The sequence below is a fragment of the Cebus imitator genome, unplaced genomic scaffold, assembly GCF_001604975.1.
Source record: "Cebus imitator isolate Cc_AM_T3 unplaced genomic scaffold, Cebus_imitator-1.0 Scaffold261, whole genome shotgun sequence".
Classification (NCBI taxonomy): Eukaryota; Metazoa; Chordata; class Mammalia; order Primates; family Cebidae; genus Cebus; species Cebus imitator.
The window spans coordinates 6,352,858-6,373,838 of record NW_016107576.1 but is presented as its reverse complement, the minus strand read 5'-3'; the positions used below and the strand labels follow the sequence as shown (position 1 = coordinate 6,373,838).

General features: G+C 38.8%; 1 long non-coding RNA gene across 2 annotated transcripts in view; it reads right to left on the bottom strand.

Annotated features, from left to right (window-relative positions):
* Nucleotides 1-18,967: 18,967 nt before the first annotated feature.
* The window catches only part of LOC119467135, a 145,229-nt gene continuing 143,215 nt past the window's right edge, over nt 18,968-20,981 (bottom strand). Inside the window, exons 2-3 of one of the 2 annotated variants that reach the window (XR_005195666.1) lie at nt 20,528-20,626; nt 18,968-20,378 (exon numbers count right to left, since the gene is read on the bottom strand). This is a non-coding gene — a long non-coding RNA (uncharacterized LOC119467135). The remainder of the gene's footprint in view (nt 20,379-20,527; nt 20,627-20,981) is intronic. The other variant, XR_005195667.1, reaches the window with a different exon arrangement.

Here is a 20,981-nt window from a genome sequence, read left to right as displayed (position 1 = left end):
TTATTTTACTTTAAGTTCTGAGATACATGTGCAGGATGTGCAGGTCTGTTACATAGGTATACATGTGTCATGGTGGTTTGCTGCACCTATCAACCTGTCATCTAGGTTTTAAGCCCTGCATATGTTAGTTATTTGTCCTAAAGTTCTCCCTCCTTTTGTCCTTGAACCCCTGAAGACCCCACTGTGTGATGTTCCTCTCCCTGTGTCCTTGTGTTCTCATTGTTCAACTCCCACTTATGAGTGAGAACACGCAGTGTTTGGTTTTCTGCTCCTGTGTTAGTTTGCTGAGGATGATGGCTTCCAGCTTCATCCATGTCCCCACAGAGGATACAAATTAATTCTTTCTTATGGCTATATAGTATTCCATGGTGTATATGTGCCACGTTTTCTTTATCCAGTCTATCATTGGTAGGCATTTGGGTTGGTTCCAAGTCACAGTTTTACTTTTACACACATGCAAAGTAGTACATGGGTGAGAATGTTCATGTTGTAAAGCAGACACTGGAAACAGCCAAGAACATATCAATCAGATTTTCCATATGTTTTATGCTTTCATGATGAATAAATCACGAACCACCCAGACTAAGGAGAGTAGACAGTCCAGAAACAGAATAGAGCACACTCCTGTAAGCTGAGAGCAAACATTTCTGAAAACGTTGCAAAGCAGAAAAGCAAGATGCAAAATAAGAATGTACCATAATTTATGTGTGCCATCTTTAATCTCTTTTACTCATGTTTTGTGGTTTTCAGCATAAGATTTTTACCTCCTTGGTTAAATTTACTCCTAAGTATTTTTTATGCTATTGTAACTGGATTTTTAAAATTTCCTTTTTTGGATAGTTTATTGTTAGTGTGCAGAAACACTACTTTATTAATTTTGTGGTGAGAGTGGTCATCCTTGTATTCTTCCTAGTCTTAGAGAAAAAGCTTTCAGCTTTTCACCATTGAGCATCATGTTAGCGGTGGCCTTGTCACATAGGGCCTTTATTGTGCTGACGTACCTTGCTTCTAAACCTATTCGAGAGTTTTTATCATGAAAGAATCTTGAATTTTGTCAGATGCTTTCTCTGCATCTATTAAGATGGCCATGTGTTTTGTGTCCTTCATTCTGTTAGTATAGTGTATTACACTTATGGATTTGTATGTGTGAAATTTCCTCGCATCCAGAGGTAAATCCCACTCGATCGTTTGCAACAACATGAGTAAGCCTGGAAGACATTATGCTAAGTGAAATAAGCCAGGCACAGAGAGATAAATACTACATGACCTCACTTATATGTGAAATCTAAAAAACTCAAACTCATGGAAGTAGAGAATAGGAATGGTGGCTACCAGAGACTGGGGTGGGAAAAACAGTAAAAGGAGAGAGGTTGGTCAAAGGACACAAGGTCTCAGAGAGACAGGAGGAATAAGTGTGATCTACAGCACAGCAAGGTGATGATAGTTAATAATAAGGTGCTGCGTTTTTCAAAATTGCTAAAAGAGTAGATTTTAAATCTTCTCACCACAAAATAATGATAAGTATGTGAGGTGATGATGTATATATTAAATGACTTGATTTAATAATTTAATAATGCATACATATATCAAAACATCAGATTGTACTTCATAAATATATACAATTATTATTGGGCAATTAAAAGTAAAATAATTTTTAAAGGGAAATATTTGGAAAAAAAGAAAGTGCCCTGAAGTACTTCTTGCTCATTGACTGTTTCCAAATCACAGCAGAAGTTAAGCGACTTCATGCATTCTTAAATCTATTTGTCCATCCACCCATCCATCCATCCATCCATCCATCTGTCCATCTGTCTGCTCATCCATCCACCTGTCTGTCCATCTGTCCATCCATCTATCCATACATACATATATACATACATACACACATACGTCTGTTCGTTCATCTGTCCATCCATCTGTGTGTTGGTTCAGCCATCCACCCATCCGTCCATCTATCCATCCATCCATCCATCCATCCTTCCTTCCCTTCCTCCATTCAACCATGTCTCCATCTCTCCATTCATCCATTAATCATAATGAGATAAGTGTTAGGCCACCAAAAAAGTGATCCCCATTCTGTGTTGGTTGTCTTTGAAGGTTGGCTGAGGGAAGTCACCCAGAGACCAACAGATATATGGAGTAGGAGGCAAAAGTGTATAAAGTTGGGGGTCAGCTAGAGCTGCAATACAGCTGCGCTGCCTTCACAAAGAATGCTGGGCCCTTGGACAAGTTTATTAACCTCTTTGGGCCTCCAATTCCTCATCTATTAAATGTTCTAAGCTAATCAGTGTAGTACAAAGATTCACATAGCCCAGAACTGAGGTGTTGCTTTTTGAAGAAGTAAAGGCTTTGCTCCCATCTTTCCCAGACATTTCAAGGCCTGGGTTCCACCCAAGAGACAGTCCCTGTGGAGACTGGAGGAAGAAAGGCCACGACTCTCTCCCTGTTGGCCACCACAGCCTGGCTGCTCCCCAGAAGGTCTCAACTCCTGCTGATTGCACTCTCCACACCACCGTCCCTGCCTCCACTCCTGACATGGTGTCAGGGACAATGGAGTGTCTGTTCTTCCTGGATGCAGACTCCTGTCCTATTCCTTGTGAGTTCTCTATACCAGGCTAACAGTCCCTAGTACAATCGTTTCAGGTTACCCTGATTTGAGTGTTCCAGGTATGTTCAGCTGAGCCCTGATTGATAGAAGCTCTTATATGTCAGTCCCGTGCTGCAACCAGGGATTACAGAGTTGAGAAATAAACAGACTGCCACTTCACCCTGTTCAAGGTTCTCTAGCTCACAGGGGAAACAGAAATGCAACAGAAAACTGCTCACCAAACTCCCAAGTGCCACGACAGAAGTATGGATTCAGAGCTGTGGCACCATGGAATGAACAGGCACCTTGCAGGCCTGATTATCAGTGAGACTCATCAGGGAAGGCTTCTCAGAGGAGGTGACCCTCTATATGAGTCCTGGAGGGTTCATGCAAACTCCCTGGAAGGACAACGTGAGAACAGCCATCTCCCGGAAAATACAACATCTTCAAACACGTGAAAGTACGTGAGCTTGCTACAGGAATAGTAGTTTGCTCAGATCCCTGGGACCCATATTAGAGATAAGAGCAGCAAGGAGAGAACTGAAATGATTTAAAGACTGGTATCAAATTGTTCGCGTTTAAGTTTTGTCATTCAAAGGCATGTCTTTTAAGTGGCCATCTGTTATAACTCACCACTGGGATATAATCATACAACTTGGAATAAAGGAAAGCTCTTTATAGCAAATAAATTTAGGGGTGTGTGTATGTCTGTGTGTGTGCACTACCTGAGTGTGTGTATATATAGATGCACACACACACACACACACACATATACACACATGTATATATGTCTAGATACACAGGTATGTATATATATGTGCATATATGTCTATACATACACACACGTATGTGTATACACACACACACACACACACACACACACACACTACCTGTTCTTGTTTTTCTTTTCTCATTTTGCAGCAGTCTAAGAACAAGTCCATTGACTGACATTTGAAAACCACTAATCTCATCTGACCCTCTCATTCTACCCACAGGGAAGCATGTCTTTTTAAAAAAATTTATTTTTCAAAACAAGTTCAATTCTCTTAAGTGTTTATTGCTAGCCCTTTGACTGCTCCTCACAAGCAGACCCCAGACCAGCCTTAGGCTCTGCCAGGCACTTTGGTTCAGACAACACTTGGTCCTAACACCACAGGGAAAAGCATTAAAGCTCCTGGATTACCTTTTCTGAGGGTCATTTGATACTGCTTTCCACTCCTAATGAATGTTATGACAAGCAGTATATTGACAATTGCAGCCATCTACCAATAGGCATATTTGCAAGAATAATGACCCCCTCCCCCCACAAAAAAGTAATTCTGCCAGTTGGTGGCCATTTGGACACTCATGGCTGGTTGCATTTGCCTCCAGGGAGAGAAAAACAGCCAAGGAGAACCTAAAGTGGGGAGGGTCTGAGTAAATCAGTCTCTCTCTCTGCCTCTGTCTCTGCCTCTGTCTCTGTCTCTCTCTCTCTCTCTCTCTCTCTCTCTCTCTCTCTCTCCCTCTCTCTCTCTCTCTCTCTCTCTCTCTCTCTCTCTCTCTCTCTCAAGCTCACACACACACACACACACACACACCCCTGTTATTTCAAATGTGTTATGAGTTCTTTCTTGGTCTGGGAGCCCATGGGCTGGTTCCTAGGATGCCGCAAAAATAAGAAAAATAAGGACAGGCAGTGCACGGATAGATTAAAAAGGGGACGTTCAGGGACCAAGGTCGAGTGTGAGCAAAGCAACTTCCGTGGAGTTTTGTTTTCCATGGCAGGGAGGTGCTAAAGTCATCACAGAAGGTGAAAATTCCTGTCTGAATGACTTTTGGAAGCTTCCAGCAGATGTTGGAATAGATTCTGCCTCTTCACTAAAATGCCAAAATGTTAGCTTGTACAGAAAATCCACTTTGCACAGGAAATGCAAAGATTCTAATATAAGAGTCACCGTCACCTAAGCCACGGGCTCACACTGTGAGGGAGCTGGGCTGGGGGAGTACAGGAGGGAAGGGGAGGGTTGCCCTTCATCCTGCACTCGCTCTGGGGTGCCCAAGCTCAGTGGCGTCACGGGTGGGATTGCTCGCTTTCTTTACACTGCTTTCATTCCACTCTCTCCCTCCGTTTCTCCTCCCATGCCCCCATACCAAAGAAGAGGGAGTTACCTTCTATTTTGACAGCATTTCCTTCAGATAGGTTTGCTTTGATGAGAAAGGCAAAGTAATCTGATGGACCCAAGAGAAGGAAGAGAAGGGGGAAGGGGAAGTGAGGGAGGAAGAGGAAGAAGAGCTACTGCCTTGTCAGGAGACGCCTGGCTGCTGGGGCCTCAGGGAAATAGTGGCTGCCTCCTCACCCACCCAGCCCAATCATAGCTGCAGTGCCCGACAGGGAAGGTCTAGTCCACATTGTCCTTGACAACTGAACCTGCAACATGGCTGCATGTTTGAAACTTACCACAAGTCTTGGGATGCTTGTAGTTTTGGGCCACATTATTTTTAATAAGTTCATTTTTGAAGATTTACCTGACATGTCAAGGAGGGCACATCTTTGAGAGCCAGAGGATTCTAACCTGCATTCTGATCTGCTGTAAGGCCTTGACCAAGACTGTGCCTTGCCCAGGTCACAGTTTCATGCTGCTGTGTGGCCTTAATCAGGGAGCTTTATCTTGCCCTACCCAGCTCCAACCATGGTGATTTCTTCTGGAAGGCTCTTGTTAGTTAGTGTAATGCCAGGCCCTGAACTTCACACACGCTACGGCCAGAACATTGAGAATGTATGCAATGTCCATGTATGGAGGCAGAAGGACAAATATGACAACCTTTTGGAGAAAACTTTAGATGCCAGAGACCAGCAAAAGGCCAGAAATTGGATCATGATACAGCTTTTCAGAATTAAGGCTCCGCCAGTCATGGTGATCATGCCTGTAATTCCAGTATTCTAGGAGGCCAAGGAGGGCAGATCACATGAGACCAGGAGTTCAAGACCGGCCTAGGCAACATAGTGAGATCCCATCTTTACTAAAAACAGAAAAATTAGCTGGGCATGGTAGTGTGTGTCTATAGTCTCAGCCGCTCAGGAGGCTGGGTCATGAGAATCACTTGAACCCGGGAGATGGAGGTTGCAGTGAGCTGAGATCATGCCACTGTACTCCAGTCTGGATGGAGGAGGAAGACTCAGAAGAAGACAAAGATGAAGAAGAAGGAGGAGGAAGAAGAGGGGGAGGAGGAGGAGAAAAATAAGGCTTAGGCTGGGGAAGTGTTTTAGCTGTCTACACTAGAAATTAGACTCTCTGGGAAACTGCACATTTATTCTTCCCTTCTGTAGACGCCACATGGATGAAGTCCATGGCTTAAAGAATGAGCCTAGGATTACAGTCTTGTACCCTCCAGGAAGCCTTCCTTCCTTCTTTCAGCCTGCCCCAGGATTCCTGCATAGGTTTCTAGTCCATTTATATGAAAGCTTGCATTGGCCAAATCTTGTGACTGAGTCTTACCTCTCAGTGTCAATGTGTTCCACAGGTGCCAGGTCCTGAGCTAAGGAGCAGAAAGACCAAGTGATAGGTGCATCTTGGTTCACGCTTCACCACCTTCAGGCCTTTCTCAAGTTTTCCTTCTACATAAAAGATTTGAAATCATCCCGACACTCTCCATCCCTATCCATTTTCCTCACCATTTCCCTTCGTTTTTCTCCTTAAAACCTATCACTAGAATGATGTCAGCAACAATGGTAGAGTAAGAACCTCTGAAAATTCTCTCCTTCATAAAAGAAATAAGAAAGCTTACAAAAATAGTCAGTGCCCATTTTTTTTTTCAGAACTCTGGAAATTAACCAAGGGCTTGCAACAACCTTGGGAGCATTTATCCAAGACAAATGGCTGATCCTCAGTAAAAACAGTGAGCTTTATGGTAATGTTAACTTGCCTTATTCCCATTCCCTGGTTTCCAACCCAGTGACAACCTTGAAAAATGACAGCCTACACTCTCAGTGCAGTCTGGCAGTCACAGGGGAAAGACAAAGAGATCTGGAGCTCTTTCAAAGCCTGGTTCCCAAAATGTACCAATGCCTCGCCTGTCTGAAAGTTCACCTGAAGACCCCACTTGCAAGGCTGTTGGTATTTGACTTGACTTGAAGCTTGACTAGAGTAAAAAGTTTTCTCTTGAGTGGACATTTGATGAAAACAATTTAGATGCAAATGTCTTAACTTTACGGCTAGCTGGAGTGCTGGCTTCAAAGGTGAATAAGAACGGGTAAACAATAGACTAATCAAAAGTTTTAAAAGGACAAATTGAGAAATGAAGCGTTCACAGGGGCTTTGAAAAGTTCTGACATATTCCTGGCAAACTAGGCCACACAAATGCCCAGGGCTGTGCACATGCTTAGGAAGGAGTTGAAAGGCACCTAATATCTTACCTCTACTGATTAAGAGGTGCTGAACAGGCGGGAAGCTAGGGCAGGAAGGCAGAGTCGCCAAATCCCTGATTCTGTGTTTGAGACGTCTATCACAGAGTTCCTTGCAACAGACTGGAAGGCTTATTAGTTCCAGACCTTTAAGTAAATATCTGTCCAGTAATTAGCTGACCACTAAGCTAAACTGAGTAGAGACTTCAGTGGTCACACAATGGAGAACACAGACTTAACAGAACTTGTTCAGAAAGGTCACTAAACAAACAACAAATTCAACAAGCTGAGTCTCAGTAAAAATGCAAACTTGAAGATAGATCAATTGAGATTATCTAGTCTGAGCATTTTTCTTGAATAAATTCTCCCTAGGTTGTTGCAAGCCCTTGGTTAATTTCCAGAGTTCTGAAGCCACAGCAAATCCTGAAGAAAGGGGAAATCTGATTGACAGAGTTATCTTATCCTGTTTTCAACAACAACAACAACAACAACAACAACAAAATTAGAAGACATATGAAGAAGTAAGAATTTTGGCCCATATATGGGGGGAAAAAAGCAATCAACAGAAACTGTCTCTGGACATCATATTGAAGACAAATGCTTAAGACAAAGACAAAGTCAGTTATTTTAAATATTTAAAATCTTTAAAGGACTAAGAAAATCATGTCTAAACAATTAAAAGAAAGTCTGATAATAATGTCTCACCAAATACAGAATATCAATAGATAGAAATTATTTAAAAATGAACCAAATAAAAAGTTTAAAAGAACTATAACTGGAGTTTAAAAGTATAACTAATTTAAAAAAACACAGATGATTTGAGCAGGCTGAAGGAATAGTCAGCAAACTTGAAGACAGATCAATTAAGATTACCTAGTCTGGGGAACAGAAAGTAAAAGCAATTAGGAATGAACATAGCTTTAGAGGCCTGTGCAGCATCCTCAAGTGTACCAACATATGCATAATGAGAATCCCAGAAGGAGAGAAGAAAGAGAAAGAAACAGAATAAATATTTAAAGACATCAGAGCAAACACTTTCTAAATTTGATGAAAAATTTTAATCTACACATTCAAGAAACTCAACAAACTACAAGTAGAATAAACTCAGATTGACTCACTGCTAAGCATAGCCTCATGAAATTGTCAAAAGATAAAGAATATTGAAAGCAAGAGAAAAATGACTCATGATGAACAAAGAATTCTCAATAAAATTTATAGCTGATTTCTCATCAGAAACCAAGGAGGCCAGAAGGCAGCCAGATGGCACATTAAAAGTGCTGGAAGACAAAAAACTGTCAAGTAAGCATTCTATATTCAGCAACATTATCCTTCAAAAATGATGGAGATATTTAGACATACCCATAATAAATGTATGTTGATAAATTAGAAAATCTGGACGAAATGAACAAATGTTTAGCCATACATAAACTACCAAAATTGACTTGAAAAGAAATAGAAAATCTGAGAGACCTCTAAGAAGTAAACAGATTTAATTAATAGGCAAAACCCTTCCAACATTCTAGGACCAGATGGCTTTACTGGTGAATTCTGCCAAATATTTAAAGAACTAACACCAATCACTTACAAACTCTTCCAAAAATAGAAGAGTAGGAAACACTTTCTAACTTCTTCTATGAGTCTAGTATTACACTGATACCAATACCAGACAGACATCACAAGAAAAGTATAGACCAATATCCTTTATGAATAAATATGCAAACTCCTCAAGAAAGTACCAGCAAACAAAAATCTAAAAGCATATAAAAAGGATTATACAGGATTCTGGTAAGATAGCAGAGTAGGAAGCACCAGAAATATCTCTCCACCTAGACAATAATTGCACTGGCAAAACCATCTGATATAATGATTTTGGATCTCTGGAGTCTATTACAGGCTTTCAACTTCCAGGGGAAGTTAAATGAACTCCAAATAAGATTAACTCAAAGAAATTCACACAAATACCCATTATAATCAAACTGTTGAAAGCTAACTACATCAGAAACTTTGGAGATCAGAAAAAAGTGGGCTGACCTATTCAAAGTGATAAAAGGAGAGACTCTTAGCCAAGAATCCTATAACCAGCAAAATGGTCCTTCAAAAGTGAAAGAGAAATAAAGACAGTCCCAGAAAACCAAAGCTGATGAAATTTGTTGCGACTTGGCCTGCCCTGCAAGATATGCGTGAAAGGAGTCCTACAGGTTAAAATAAAAGGACATCAGGCAGTAAGTTAAGGCCATATTAAAAAATAAAGGTCTCAATAAAAGTGAATCAATGGGTATTTTAAAAACAAGTATTTTTGTAATATACAGTACATTATTGCTAAAATAGATTTTTAACATTCCCACCACAAAAAATGACAAATGATGAAGTCATAAGTATGTTAATTAGCTTGACTGAGTCTATAATGTATACATGAATAAAAACATCACATTATACTTCATAAATATACACTATTATTGATCATTAAAAGTGAATAAATAAACTAGTTGTGTAGCAATGGTGTATAACTTCAATTTTTGTTTTCTATGTGATTTAAGAGACTAATGCATTTTTGAAAGAAGAATTGTTAGCCCCAAATCCAATGTTATTGCAACTTTGGTTTGTAATTTCACATTTTTTCTACATAATTTAAGAGACTAGTAAATACAATAATTATATTAGTCTATGTTTTAAGATACACATATGTAAAGATATATTTTTGTGACATTAATGACTAAAAGAGGTGGAGATGGAGCTGTTAATAGAGTGGTTTTTATATGCCATTTAAGTTAAGCTGGTATAAATTCATATTAGAGTGGTATCACTTAGAATGTTAAATATAATCACCATGGTAACCGTAAAAAGTAGTTGAAGAACATACACAAATGGAAATGTGAAAGAAATTTAAACATTCTACTACAAAAGTTTAGTAAACACAAAGGAGAGCAGTAATGTAGTAAATGAGAGACAAAAAGTATAAGTTACATGGAAAACAAATAGCGAAATGACAAAATGTAGGGCCGTCTTTATGAGTAATTACTTAAATGAAAATGGATTAAGCTCTCCAATCAAAAGATAAGAATACACAATGGACAAAAATAAAAATGATCCAAGCATATGCTTTTTACAAAAGTCTCACTAGATACAAAGGCAGAAATTGATTGAAAGTTAAAGGATGGAAAAGGATATTTCAGCAAACAGTAACCAAAAGACAGCAGGGATGGCTATCCTAATAAAAAAAAAAACAGAATAAACTTTTAAGCAAAAACTTTACAAGAGACTAAGAACAATATTGTATACTAATAAAAGATTAAATATACCAAGATATAATAATTGTAAATATTTGTGCACCTAATAACAGACCACCAAAATACGTAAAGTAAAATTTGACAGAATTGAATGGGGAAATAAAATGTTCTACAATAATATTTGGAGACTTTTATACCTCATTCTTAATCATGGATAGAACAAACAGGTACAAGATGAATAATAGAAGACTCAACACGATAAGCCAACTAGATCTATACAAAGCACTTTACCCAGCAGAATACATATTCTTTTTAAGTTTATATGTAACAATTTCAAGGATAGACCATATGTTAGGGTGTGAATTAAGTCTCAATATATTTTAAAAGACAGAAAATCATGAACTATCTTCTCAAACCACAACAGGATAAACGTAGAAATCAATAACAGAAGAAAAACTGAAAAAAATCACAAATTTGTAATTTGTGGAAATTAAAAAAAAATACTCTTAAACAACTAATGGATCAAAGAAAAAATCAAAAGAGAAATTAGAAAATACATATAGATGAATGAAAATAAAAACAGAACATACTAAAACTTATGGGCCACCATAAAACAGTGTTAAAGGGAAAATTTATCATTATAAATGCTTACATTAAAAAACAAGAAAGATTTCAAATTCATAACCTAATTTTATAACTTAATGAACACAAGAAAAGGAACAAACTAAACCCAAAGCTAGCAGAGAGAAGGAAATAATAAAGATTAGAGCAGAGATAAAGGAAATGGTGAACAGAAAAACAATAAAGAAAGTCAACAAAACTAGAAATTTGTTATTTTAAAAGATCAACAAAATTGACAAACCTTTAGCTAGATATACTGAGTAAAAAAGAGAGAAGACTCAAATTACTAAAATTATAAATGAAAGTAGGGACATTACCAGTAATCTTGTACAAATTAAAGGATTAGAAGAGAAGATTATGAATAATTCTACCAAATAAACTGGATAACCTAGATAAAATGTACAAATTTCTAGAAACACAAAACTTACTAAGACTGAAAAATGAAGAAATAGAAATTCTGAGTAGACCTAGAACTAATGAGGTGATTGGATCAGAAATAAAAAATCTCCCAACAAAGAAAAGTCCTAAACATAATGATTTCACCTGTGAGTCCTATCAAACATGTAAAGAACTAACACAATCCCTCTTAAACTCTTTCAGAAAAATTGAATATGAGAAACACTTCCTAGCTCATTAGATGGGGACAGCATTACTCTTATGCAAAATCCAGAGACACTGCAAAAAATAAAAACTGCAGACCAATATCTTTTATGAATACTCATACAAAAATCCTCAACAAAATGCTAACAAACTGAATTCAGCAGCATATTAAAAGGGTTATACATCATGATCAAGTGGAATTTTTTCCTAGAATGCAAGGATGGTTTAACATATGAAAATCTATCAGTGTAATACAGCATATTAACAGAATGAAATCAAAAAAACTGCATGTTCATCTAAACTGATGCAGAAAAAACCTTTGACAAAATTTAACACTCTTTCATGATAAAAACATTAAACAAATCAGGAATAGAAGGAAACTACTTCAACACGATAAAATGCGTATATGAAAAATCCACAACAAACATCGTACTCACTGGTAAAAGACTGAAAGTGCTTCATTTAAGGTCAGAAACAAGGCACGGACACCTATTTTCAGATCTTCTCTTCAGCGTAGTATTAGTAAGTCTTAGTCATATAAATTAGGCTGCAAAAAAAAAAAAAGACACTCAATTTAGAAAAGAAGAAGTAAAAACATCTCTATTTGGAACTGACACAATCTAGTATGTAGAAAACTCTAAAGATTACACACATATACACACACACTCACACATAAAAAAAAATCTAAGAACTAATAAATTTAGTAAAGTAACAGGATACAAAGTCATCACGTGATAATTTGTTGCATTTCTATACACAAACAATGAGCAATTTAAAAGATAAATTAATAAAATAGTTCCATTTACAGTAGCCCTACCTAACGCTGAATACAAAAATTAATTCATAATGAATTTATGACCTAAATGTAACATTTAAAACTATAAAACTCTTAGAAGAAAACACAGGGCAAAAGCTTCTTGACATCAGATTTGGTAATGGTTTCCTACATATGAAAACAAAGACACAACAAAAAAAAGATAAATTGGATTCCATAAATTTTTTAAATTATGCATCAAAAGATGCTATTAACAAAGTAGAAAGGCAAGCCACAAAATGGGAGAAAATATTTGCAGATCGGGATTAACAGCCAGAGTATATAGAGAACTTCTAAAAAAAAAAAAAAAAAAAAAAAAAAAAAAAAAAAAAAAAAAAAAAAAAAAAAAAAAAAAAGGAGGACTTGAATAGATATTTTATCAAAGAAGATATATAAATGGCAAATAACCCCATGAGAAAGTGCTCACCATCGGTAATCATTAGTGAAATGTAAATCAAAGTTACAATGAGATACCGCCTCATATCCATTAGGATGGCCACCATCGAAAAATAATAATAATAAGCATTAGGATGTGGAGAAATCAGGCCACTTGTGCACTTTTAGAAGAAATGTAAAATGGCACAGTTACTCTTGAAAAGAACATAGCAATTCCACAAGAAATTAAAAATAGAATTACCATATGACCCAACAATTCTATTTCTGGGATACACTCAAAAGAACTGAAAGGAGGATCTCTAAGAGATATTTATACACCCATGTTCATAGCAGCTTTATTCATAAGAGCTAAAACATGGGAACAACTCAAATAACCATCAACAGATGAATAAATAAAATGTGGTATACACATACAATGGAATAGTATTCAGCCTTAAGAAGAAAAGAAATTCTGACATATACCACATGGAGGAACCTTGAAGAAATTATCCTAAATGAAATAAGCCAGGTACAAAAAGACAAATGATAGATTATCCTACTTATAGAAAGTAGTCAAACTTATGGAGATAGAAAGTAGAATAGTGGTTTCCAGGGAAAGGGGACAAAGGAGGCGGAGAGTTATTATTTAATGGGTATAGAGTTTTCGTTTTGCAAGTTGAGAAGAGTCCTAGAGATGAATGATGGTGATCATTCCACAGCGATATGAATATAGTTAATACCACTGAAGGAAACACTTAAAAATGGTTAAAATCATCAATTTTATGTTACAAGTATTTTACTGAGAAATTTTTTAAAAGAATCTTACACCATAAATAAGTAGGATTTATCTCAGAAATATAAGGGCTGGTTCAACAGAAAAATCAATCAATATAACACAGCATATTAACAGAATAAAGGGAAAATTAACATGTTTATCTCAACAGACACAGAAAAAGCATTTGACAAAATCCAACACTCTTTAATAATAAAAACACTCAACAAAATAAAACAAAGGCAGCTTCCTCAACCTAATGAAGGGTATCTATAAAAGGTTATTTAAGATTTTACTGGAAGTTCTAGCCAGGGAAATTAGCCATGAAAGTAAATTTTCCTTTTTTTCTTTTCTTTTTTTTTTTTTTTTTATCAGTACTGTTCTTGCAGAACCAAGAAAGCAAATTTTAAAACATAAAGATTGTGACTAAAGAACTAAAACTATGTCCATTTATAGGATGTGTGTGTGTGTGTGTGTGTGTGTGTGTGTGTGTGTATTCCTATACATAAAGAATATGTATAGGAAATATATTTAGGGAATAATTTATATATATAAATTATATAAACATAAGTTATATATATATAACTTTGCGTGTGTTCCTTAGGAATTCCATATACATACACACACACACACACATATATATGGACAAACATATATACACATATATATAATTTAAAATATAGACTGGGCACCGTGGCTCAAGCCTGTAATCCCAGCACTTTTGGAAGCAGAGGTGGGCAGATTACCTGAGGTTGGGAGTTCAAGGCCAGCCTGACCAACATTGAGAAACCCCATTTCTACTAAAAAAAAAATATATATATATATATATATATATATATAATGTTAGCCTGACATGGTGGTGCATGCCTGTAATCCCAGCTACTCAGGAAGCTGAGGCAGTAAAATCGCTTGAACCTGGGGGGCAGAGGCTGTTGTGAGCTGAGATCTTGCTGTTACACTCAAGCCTGGGCAAAAAGAGCGAAAGTCTGTCTCAGGGGAAAAAAATATTTAAAATATGTAAGGAATTGAACACATATATATGATAGATAGATAGATATGGAATTCCTAAAGAATGTCCACTCACATACACACAAACAAAACCATTAGCGTTAATGCATGAATTCAGCAAGGTTGCAGGGTGATATGATTTGGCTCTGTGTCCCCACCCAAATCTGGAATTATAATCCTCATGTGTTGTGGGAGGGACATGATGGGAGGTGGCTGGATTATGGCTGTTTCCCCCATGCTATTCTTTTGATAGTGAGTGAGTTATCATGAGATCTGATGGTTTAAAGTGTTTGGCAGTTTCACACATCCTCTCTCTCCTGTGGCCTTGTGAAGAAGGTGCTTGCTCCTCCTCCACTTTATGCCATGATTTTAAGTTTCTTGAGGCCTCCCCAGCCATGCAAAACTGTGAGTTAATTAGTATTCTCTTTATAAATTACTCTGTTTCAGGTAGTTTTTTATAGCAGTGTGATAAAGGAGTAATACATGGGGTATGAAATCAATATACAAAAATCAGCTGTATTTCTATATACTAGCAATGAACAAGAAATGAAATTAAGAAAACAATGCAATTTATCTCAGCATCAGAAAGGAAAAAATGCCTACGAACAAATTTAACAGAAGTATAAGACTCATATACTAATAACTACAAAACATTGTTGAAAGATTTAAAGATCTAAAAAATTGAAAAGACATCCTGTGTTCACGGATTGTGAGAACTTGTTAAGACACCAGGCTGATCTACAAATTCAATGTAGTCTCTATGAAAACTACAAGTGCTTCTTTAAGAAACTGAATCCTACAATTCATATAAAAAGGCAAGGGATTCAGAATAGTCAAACACTCTTGAAAAGAAAAACAAAGTTAGAGCACTCACAATTCCCATTTTCAAAACTTAACACAAAGCTACATTAATCAAGACAGCATGGTTTGACATATAGATCAAATGAATAGAATTGAGAGTCCAGAAATAAACCCATACATTTGTGGTCAATTGATTTTTAACAAGGATGCCAAGACAATTTAAAGAATTGTCAAAGAATAGTCTTTTTTAACAAATGGTGTTTGGACAACTAGATATCAAAATGAAAAGAATGAGTTTAGGCCCCTACAGTATGCCATATTAAAATCAACTCAAACTTACATGTAAGAGCTAAAACTATAAAATTCTTAGAAGGAAAAACACAGTTGCAAAGTTTGTTACCTTTGATTTGGCAATGGTTTCTTAGATATGACATTAAAATGCAAGCAAGCAAAGGAAAAAAGGAATAAATTAGACTTCATCAAAAATTTTAAAAATGGTGTGTCAAAGGATGACACTACCAAGAACATAAAAAGACAACTCATCAAATGGGAGACAATATTAAGCAAATGATATTTATTTCCCCCTACCAAGTGGGCACAATGTCAGAAGACAAAAATCCCACAAGGCCTGTGGTGTCTACATGAGGGAAAATGAACTAGAGGCAGTCATCAGCTTCCCTGGCACTTGAATGCTTCCCAGGAAGACCACTCTGGTCTTACCTCACTGGAGGTAATAGCATGGCTAGACCTCCAAGGGTCAGGTAAAAACAAAGAAAGGAAACAGAGGTCACAGTGGCAGTGTGTAGCTATTCGTCATAACTCTGTGTTTCTCCTAGCTTTGTTGCCCAGTTGAAGATACCAGCCAACTTCACAGCCCACTCAGAAAGCTGAACTGGTCACTTTCAGAAGCATGGTGGAAAGTTCAACTTGGCCTGAGTCCCTAGATGGCAACTCTGCACCCAGCCAATCTATTTGGCCTGAGAGTCCAAAGAGTGACTCAGTTTAGCCAAAAAGCCATGTCAAGCCTAGGCAGGGAGATGAGCACAGTGGCTTATCCCTCTAATTCCAGTACTTTGGGATGCCAAGGTGGGTGAATCACAAGGTCAAGAGATTGAGACCATCCTGGCCATTGCATCAGGAAAATGCAATTAAAACTACAACGAGCCATCATCTCACACCCGTCAGAATGGCTGTTATCAAAAAGAGAAGCTGTTGGTGGGAATGTAAATTCGCACAGCCTTTATGGAAAACTGTATGATGTTCCTTTAAAAATTACAAATAAAACTAGCGTTTGATCCTGCAATTCCGCTTATGGATATTTACCCAAAAGATTTGAAATCAGTTGATTGAAGAGACATCTGCACTCTCACTGCCATTGCAACACTATTCACAATAGCCAAGATATGGAATCAACGAAGTGTTCATCAATGGATGAATGGGTGAAGAAAATGTGGTGGACATACACAATGAAATACTATATTCAGCCAGGAGAAAGAATAAAATTCTGTCATTCGCAGCAACGTGGCAGGACCCGGAGGATATATGCTAAGTGAAATAAGCCAGGCACAGAAAGACAAATACTGCATGATCTCCCTTACATGTGGAATCTAAAAAAGTTAAACTCGAAGAAGCAGAGAGTGGAATGGTGGTTACCAGGGTCTGGGGGTAGAGGTAGGGTAATGGAAAGACATTGGTTAGAGGATTCAAAATTCCAAGCAGACAGGAAGAATGCATTCAGCAAGGTAATTGTACCTTGTAACAGTGTACTGTATACTCCATAACTGCTAAGAATTTAAAATTTTCTCACCACAGAAAATAAGCATGGGAAGTAATGAACATGTCCATTAGCTTGATTCAGTCAATCCATAATGGATACATATCTCTAAACATCAACTGAAAAATAAATGCATAATTAGTAAAATAAAAATAAATCCACACACGCACACCACATGTCACCTAGCAGTTCTACCTAATCTATTATATAATGCGCATCATCTAATATGTTAAACAATGTGCAGCATCTAATATGTCATATAATGTGCTTCTTTATCTTACTGTGGTTTTCCCACTAAAATTTAAGCTTAACAAAGGTAGGGATTTTTATGTTTTTTTCCATGTTGTGTCTCTAGCAACTCTCGCAGTTGGACACTAAATAAATATTGAATGAATAAGTGAATGGAGAGAGGGAAGGAAGGGAGGAACGAGGGAGGAAAAGAAGGGAGGGAAGAAGGGAGAAAGAAAGGAGGAAGAAGGAAGGAAAATACAGAAAGCAGGGAGAGAGGAAAGAGATGAGAATGTTATGTGCTCCTGAGTGACTATGGGAAATCTCGTTTGGGTACCAAGTTAGATTTTTAAATCACGTGGTGCACTAGCACATAGCAAATATTCAAAGACCGCGTGCTGCTTTAATGAGCAAGCTTCCCTAACTCATGTCTTTGGCTTCCTTTGGTTACCACAACCTCCTCTTTTTCTCCCAACCAGAGAAGATCTGTAATGGAATTCTTGGGCTTTCAGGGGGCCACGGGACAAATTCTGCAGCAGGAGAATCACTTCCTACCTCTTCTTCCTCCTGGCAGAAAGTGGAGCAAGTCCTCTGAGACTTCCATGCCCCCTGCTCAGATGTACCTTCTCAGAGCTAAAAACACTGCAGGGGTTGAGTGCGGTGGCTCACACCTGTAATCCCAGCACTTTGGGATGGATCACCTGAGGTCAGGAGTTCGAGACCAGCCTGGCCAAACTGGTGAAACCCCGTCTCCACTAAATTTACAAAAACTAGTTGGGCGTGGTGGCAGGTGCCTATAATCCCAGTTACTTGGGAGGTTGAGGCAGAGAGACCAGTAAATTTAAAAAAAAAATGGCTTTGGTTCTTGGAATGTAGAAAAGCTGCTCAAATCACTCAAGTGGCTGCTCTGTGAAAATAAACTTCCATTGGTTCCAGTTTTATTTCACCTTGCCTGTAAGTGCAAGGACTGTTTACAGAGGCACGCCCAGTGGTCTAGGCCCATTGTAGGACCAAAATGTTGACACTGAACATTTTGTTTTCTATGCTTGCTTTAGCTGGGGACTCACAAGTTCAAACAGCCACAGGAACCAGTGCTGTGGTGGAGTAGGCTGCGCTGGGGACTGTGGTAAACTAGACGGGTCATGCTGACACCCAGTTCCACTGAGGGTGGCCATGGATGTAGGGTTGCAGAGTCGTCACATCTCTACCTCTCTCTGTCTCTCTTTCTTCTTCTCTCTCATTCTCTCTTTCTCTCTCATTCTTTCTGTCTCATTCTCTCTCTGAGTCTTTCTTTCTCATTCTTTCATTCTCTCTCTCACTCTCTCTCATATCTGTCTCATTCTCACTTGTTCTCTTTCTCATTCTCTCATTCCATTTCTCTCTCATTCTTTCATTCTCTCTTGTTCTCTCAGTCTGTCTCACCCTCATTTTCTTTCTCACTCTCTCTCTTATTCTCTTTCTCTCATTCTCTCTTTCATTCTCCCTTTCTCATTCTCTCTCATTCTTTCGTTTTCTCTCTTTCTCATTCTCTTTCTCTTCTTTCTCTCTCTTATTCTCACTCTTTCCCTCTCAATCTCTCTGTCTCTGTCTCATTCTCTTTCTGTCTTATTCTCACTCTTTCCCTCTCATTCTTTCTCCCTGTCTCATTCTCTCTTCCTCTCTCTCATCCTCTCTCATTTTTCTCCCCAAGATAAGCTGAATGTCTGAATTTTCTATGAATTGCCATTTTTAAATGCTACAAAATGACCCAATTTGCTTAGATTCTGTATTGTTCATTTATTAAATGCATACAGAACAGAGTTGTGCAAACGTCACCAGAATCTAATTTTGAGAACATTTACATCATCCCAGTAAGAAACAGTGCTCCCCTTAGTGGTCATCCCTCATTCTACTCCCATCCCCCCCAGCCTAGACAATTACTACTCTACAAAATAGATTTGCCTATTCTGGACATTTTATATAAATGAAATAATACCATACATGGTCTTTTGTGACTGGCTTCTTTCACTTAGTGTACTGTTTTGGGGGTTATCTTTGGTTTGGCCTATATCAGAGCTTTGTATCTTTTTGTTGGTGGTAGTAAATAATATTCTATTGTATGGCTACATGACATTCTGTCTGTTTATGCATTGGCCATCAAACAAGGCATGTCACAGTCTGGACCCAGCCCTGGGGGACCAATTTTTCACCACGCAACAGCCTCCTGGCTGGTGTCCCCATCTCCTGTTTAATGCTCCTGCCCTCTGTTGACAGAGGGTGTGGTTACAACCAGCCAGAGATCCCAGGGTAGAAACGTCGGGACAGTTTTTCTAAACCAAGGCTCTGCGTGTGTCACTCTCCTCCCTCCCCAGATTCATGCTGAAGTTGCTCTCCTCTCTTGGCTTCAGGGTGAATACCCAGATCCTTCAACCAGCACACACACTTTTGCAAGACCTGGTCCCACCACCCTCCACGCCCTGCCCTGGTAAACCCTGTGCTGTAACCCACCAGGGCACCCTCTCCTCTCGAAGCCTGGGCATGTACAGTCCTCTGTCCCCTTGCTCATGCTGTCCCTCTGGTGTACAATTCACGCATCGCGGGCCATTCTCTTCCACTGGGTGGGAAGCTGTTCTGGAAGGGGAGGTGTTCCTTCTCCATTGCTGTCTCTGTCCTCAGGACCTGGGACATAGCAGGTATGTAATGAATGCCTGATGGTGGAATAGGTGCAGGCTGCTCCTCCAACTAAAATGCCCTTTCCATGACTTCACAAGATTTCAGTTCCTCGGGGACAAGTTTTTCCCCCTATTGTTAAAAATTTAGTCCACGCAATAATTTATCGAGGCTTAATTTGCATGCACTGAGGTGCAACCATTTAAGTGTGTATTTTGATGTGTTTCAAGAAATGTTCACCCATGGATTATACTCATGTGGCCACAGCTGCCATCAAAATATAGAACAGCCCCATCACCCCAGAAAGCTCCTCTGCGCCCCTTCCAGGTCAATGCCCTCACACCCCATCTGAGGCAACCACTGATCCCTCCTGACGCCAGAGCTGGGTGTTGGTGGCTGTGGGGTTCCATCGGGACGGACTGAGTTAGAGCACGGTCTTGCGTGTCTGTTTTCATTTGCACGGCGCAGCATCTGTGCGATTCAGCCACGCAGTCGGGTCTGTATTGAATTCATTCTTTTTGCCCCATTCCCAGCACAGTGCCTGTCTGTCAAATTGAACAGACTTCAATTGCTGTGAGACGATTCATAGCAAATTGTGTGTTTTTCATGAATAAAGGAAAAAGTTGCAGCGTGCTCCGGGAGGTGGAAAAGAGAAAGAAACCCACCCTGACCCTTCACTTGTGTTCTCACCTGACCAAGTCTGGAAGAAAAGGCGTGAGGGGTTTTTTTCAGGAGACAGAGGGGCTGCCAGGGTCCAAATCAGAGGTAGAATGGTACATCCAACTCAAACTGAAACAAACAATCCAAGCCTAAGGCTTAAATCAGAAATTAATCTCTGCTGGTGAAGCAGGAAAAGGCCGGGAAACAAACCTCTCCAACACCAAACTGGGAAGGAAAGGGGTGATTTATTCGACCGGGAGCAAGGCAGCATAGCTGGCTAACAGCCAAGCTCGTCTAACAAAGGAAATCTCTGCCTTTATAAAGCCTTACAACTCTAGATATTACGCGTGACAGGGCCTTGGGTTTACAGCTTTAGAAATTACAGGTGAGCCGGGCGCGGTGGCTCACGCCTATAATCCCAGCACTTTGGGAGGCCGAGGCGGGTGGATCACGAGGTCAAGAGATTGAGACCATCCTGGTCAAC